Genomic DNA, 5,659 nt, shown 5'->3' on the forward strand with positions numbered 1-5,659 from the left:
GGAGACTCGCCTTCCTCACACGGATGCTACTTTCCCCCCTCAGAAGCCACACACGTCCTTGGTTCAACCCCCTTTTCGCCAAAAGTTTGGAAGCACCCCCCACCCGCCCCATGCCCTCCTCTTTGCCTCACCGCTGTCAAACCCTTCACGCTGCAGCACGCTGTTTCCGGAAGGCGTTTTTCAAAATAAAATCTAATTTTTTTTGTTTTTTGTTTTTTTTCCTTTGTTCCCCCCGCAATTTTTTGCAAAATCGGATGACAGTTCCGGTGTGAACTTAACACACAACTCAGAAGACTGAATGTGATTTATTTGAGTTTTCTTATTTTTTATTTTTTTCTGGGTCAAGTGAAAACACTTTTTTTTAATATATTTGTGTCCAAAATGTTAAATCCTAATATAGTTGAATATACACTCGGAGTCGCTTAATTACACCTTGCTGGTATCAATATGGAATCTTATTGCTTTCAGAACTGCCTTATCTTTCTTTGTGCCACAGACTTAACAAGTTCTCAGAAACATTTTGTGGTCTTGGCCCATAATATCAAACAGTTGCTGCAAATATGTCGCCTTTACATCCGTGGCTCATATGTAGTGAGATTTGTCTTGGGGAAAGTGAAAATGGGAAATTGAGGAAAATCTTCCACTTCACTCCAGAAAAGAGAGTTGGGAATATTATATATTTATATATATTAATTAATTTACCCAATGAGTTACAAAAGAAAAAAATAATTACAATAAATAGAATGTTAAATATCCTACTGCTGCTTTTACAATGCTTTAAAGTTCCATCATTTGCTTAATGCATTTAAACTTTTGACTGACCTATGGCTTCACTTGTTTAGTACTTGTGTGTCATCACATCTTTTCAAAGTGTAACGCGACTTTTTACATGGAACTCGCTGAATCTCAGAAAGTTCATTCACCTTGGACTGTAGCAAAGTTGACAAGTAGTAAAGTTGTCTTGTAAGAGTTTATTGATGGCAAAGACCTTCCACGATCCAACAACAATCGGAAGCCCGTGCTTAATTTGGCTTTGTTATGCCAGATAAAGAATAAAGCAGTTGTGAAGATAATGATGTTGATCGGTACTAGACCTGTTATCATCAGATGGGATCTTTTTGACAAGGTTCTCTGGTGTGTCTCCTCACTGATCCTCCCTTTGGCTCAGTTGAAAAGACAGATGGGATTCTTTACATGGAGCGCCAGAAGAGCACTTGGTCTAAAGTATTGATTGCATCCCCAGAGAATTAGCTAGTTTCACAATATCTAAAGCAGAACCAGAGAGGGATCACAGACATAATGGATTGGCAAAACAAGCAGACGTAGCTCAGCGAGAGGTCCGAGAACACATTGAAAGGCTTTGCCAGAGCTCGACACGAAACTCTTGCCAACTGAAACAAACAAAGAAATCTATGAGATTCTGGTTTTGATAAAGCTTCAATCAATCAAACTGACTTGAGGCCTGAGCATTTAAACTGAAAAATACATAGGAAATATGGGAAACTTTCTGTGTCAGAGACATAGGGTCAATCACCATCATCCGATCCAAGCATTAACCACTACTGTTAGAGTTGGCCACTCATTCATTAAATGGTGCACTACATAGCGTTTAGCGGCTTTTTTTCTTCTTCATCAGAGGTAAAGGACCTGAAGATTAATATGAAAATACAAAACCAATGTCAAGTCATGGTTCTCGAAGATTTACAGAAGTGTGAGCTTGATGCCGTTTCTTGCCTGTAGGAGAAATTTAAAAATATGCTAAAGTTCTCCACATGTTTAAGCACAACTAAGTTTGACAGAAAGTGATGAGTGTTAAACAGTACCCTGGGATAATGGCCAAGCGTGTGCAGGACCACTCAGTGCTTTTCAAAAGAAATTTAAACATTTATTTGGGTAAAAGTCAGCTAAATGTTGACTTTTACGTACCCTGGATCCAGGTACAATACTAGATGCTGCCAAGTTAAAATTTGACACCATCCGGATTAGATCACACCTATAGCTAGAGGCAGCTGGAAGAAGCTCACGCGTAAGACAAATGAGGCATGGAAAATAGAGGCATGAGTTAATATTCTCGAGGTTATTGTCTTGTTAAGCTGTAAATTCTCACCCGCGGAAAATATTTTTACCCAGGGATGCACATTCCCTCCCTTAGCCTCTGTCACAGGAAAAGAAATCTATCACAGAACAGTGCAGCTATCGCATTCTATATTTTATTCACTAGTTTCCTCCACACCTTTTTGGTGAAATATTCTCCCATTTATAAGATCAGGCCATGAGCCCAGGAGGGAAACTCAGACATTACTCTGCCTAGGAACAGTGTGAGCTTGTTCTTGTGATCCAAGGCGTTCCAGGCTATAACTGATGTACACTTCCTTCCAGTGATTTCTGGGTTTGTCTCAAGATCTCCTCCCAGAGATTCGGAAACCCTCCCAGGAAGCTAAAACCCCAACCCTGGGGTATTCACCTGCTCCATCACACCTGAGTGAAATACTTCAGATCATTAGCAGGACTTTGGAGAATTTGATTTCACCGAGGAAGTGATTCAACTATTTTATTCAAGTCTGTTGGACCAGGGAACATCTAAAAGCTGTAGATCGCTGGCTCCTGAGTAGCGTACCTTTACCCTGACCTGCAGTTCTCCACTTTGATCACCCCAGATAACAAAGCATCTCACCTTATTTCTATACTAAACCCATCCATCCCACAGACAACCAGGTAATTTTAATCCAGCTAAACCCCAGACCAAAATCTAAAAGAGAATTTGGTGAGACATAAAATTGTTGTGCACAGATACAATCAATCCAAACAGCCTGAGATCAAAATCTGCCAAAGTGAAAAACATGAGACCATATTACCCAGACCTAGTTTGGTGACACACTGCTACAAAAAGAGCTGACGACTCTCATGAAAATCCAATCTTGAGAGGGATGAAAAATATCTGTCAGAGACTGGGGGAATGTTTGTTCTGGTCGAACAGTCCTCAAAGCATAAACAGATTATGAGGGAAGAAACGGTGCCAAGAGTCTGTTCATGGCATATTCCAGTGAATCGTTTGAGGCTGACCTTATAAAGCCATTTTACAGGATACGGTTTAAGGATACGACTGGATAAAGTCCACTGCATCACAGAAATTTACAATACCTTTATTATAGGGATCTCACACTGATACTGGAGTTTAAAAGTACCATAAAGGCTCAATATGCTCACTACAAAGACAACATTGAGCACTACAGATCTGGTATACATCCCATTTGGGACATTGTAAGACATGAAGTGTGTGTGTTTAAGTGGGGCAGCTGTAAATGATCCCGTTTAGGTACGAGAGTAGGGGACTTTTGTTGGGCTCTAACCCTTATTTGACAGGAAATCCACACTTCAGCCGTTAACGGGCGGAGGACTTAAAGCCCTCCAGAGAGAGCAGCGGGAAAACGAAATGGTTTGAGGTAAATGCCAGACACCCGGCCCGCTCTCATTATGACGCGTGCAGGTCATTTCTGTTTTTTCTTAGGTCTTTTTTTTTTTTTATCCTCCCTTTGGTGTGTGCAGAACTGGACAAGCAGGTGTAGAGGTGCATGTGGATATAATGTGTGTGAGTGTGTGTGTCGGAGTACTCTTGGGGCTGCAAATTTAAGGTTCTAAACCCTGGCAACAGGCACGTAGCTGCATGGTCCACCATGCACACATCACACTCGCAACGTCAATCAGTGTCAGTGGAAAGAAGAAATCCAGACGCTCGGAAAAAAAAAACGGTCCTGGAGTAAGGGTTTTGTAGTTTGGTACCTTTTGAATTACACCTCACCCTGTCCCAAGTGCTTAAAAAGCACTAGGTAAATAAGTTAGGTTTGACAGCTGATTATGCATCTAGGGAGACAATGTTGGAAGTGGAAGTGCTTGTTCAAACCAAAGCAAAGCAAAGGGAGTATTAACTTCCATGATTTATTGTACTCGGACCAGGACCATTTCAGAGGATTCCAAACTGTCAATCATTTCTTAATTAAATCAGGTGACGTTTGGTAGCCCGGTGATGTATGGGATCAATATGTTGTTCTAGTTACTGGTGCAATGTATAATTGGTGCAACTAACTTACCTTTAAGTAAAATAAGGTTTAGCTTTTTCAAAAGTTTCTTGATGAGATCCTTTTGTCATTGATCAAAAAGCGAGGTAACTCTTCCGTTCAATCAAAACAACACACCTTAGTGAGGTCCTGGAAATAACATCCAAACATGCCATTACTGTTGGCACCACAAGTTTCTATTGACAAAATAACGCTGTCAATATCAGTATACTCAGCAAGAAATTCTACAAAAGCAAGATTGAGATGCCTTCTGGGCCCTCCGGAGATTTCCATTCAGAATAAACTCCAGGATACACATAACTATGTTCCCCTTCTAGGCTGGGAATATCTTAAGGGATCGACTGACAGCGAAGTAGAATGAAACTAATTCAACTGATCCATCCTACATAGATCTGAATTGGACTATCTGCATATGTTTAGCTGCAGGGTATTCACCTTTTTAATCTGTCATGTTATATTGAAACCAAAGGCCTCTCCACCAGGAATCATTCTTAGATTTACATTTAAAGACAGCTTTTAAATCCTTTGCAAAACAAAGATTTCCTTCTCTTGGAGGATCCAGCCTTTTATAAAATTTATGTAGAGTGGTTTCAGCTGTGCTTTGCTACAGGGGACAGTTTGCACACTTGCTCTTTCTTTTTTGTTTCGTTAGATTTACATAAGGCGATATACTTGGCCATGTCACAGTTTTCATATTTTCCATTCTTTATGACCTTTTGCGTTATTTTGCTGATGTGCTTTGAGCTGTTGCCATCTTTCACAATGTATTTTGTAGTGTTGGACTGCTGAGTAAATTTCTCTGTCCAGGATTGTCACATAACATAACAGCGCCAGGTATAAGCACCATTATTTAATGGCTTCTGCACTGACAATGTTCCATGTCCTTATAATTTCACCTCTGTAGTGTAGAGTAAGCACTACGGCTCCCTATAGTTGTACCTGCCAGACTTGCAGTAAACAGAATGGATTCTTTAGGTAGTTAGAAATGCCATTAAAAATTTTCAGAAAAAAAAAAAAAAAAGACATTTGTGGTTCTAATATTAAAAACTGCCAACATACAAAATACGCTATATTCTTTCTGCTTGGTTCAGTAGGAACCAGAGAAGATTAAAAGAAGTTTCCAGTGACACAATATTAAGAAAAATAGTAGAATTTCTAAATTTCTCAGAACTTTTATAACATTTTGATTCCATAAGATATTAGTGGTCCATACTCCATACCAAGTGGTGTCAGTAATGTTTTTTAAGTTATTTGCCAACTACAACAGCAACCAATCAGAAGACAGCGTCACACCAAGCGACTTGGTCAACCAGATCTCACTTAGATGAAAATTTCTGTTAACTCCTCGTTTGATTATTTTTTTAGGTTAAATCAGGAGATCTCCAAGAGGACACTGGGAATCTTTGTATGGATAGATCCAGGTCTATATCCAAATTTTATAATCTCTGGTGCCTTTGTGTTAGTTATGCTGTTAGTTGTACCTTAGGGCTCATATTTTCAATCAATCCTATCAAGTTTTCTTTTTTTAAGAGACTTTCTGGGACATTGTGCATGGATTCACTCTGTCTAAAACCTGGATCCTT

The sequence above is a fragment of the Poeciliopsis prolifica genome, unplaced genomic scaffold (assembly GCF_027474105.1).
Source record: "Poeciliopsis prolifica strain line A6 unplaced genomic scaffold, Auburn_PproV2 SCAFFOLD040, whole genome shotgun sequence".
NCBI classification, from domain to species: Eukaryota; Metazoa; Chordata; class Actinopteri; order Cyprinodontiformes; family Poeciliidae; genus Poeciliopsis; species Poeciliopsis prolifica.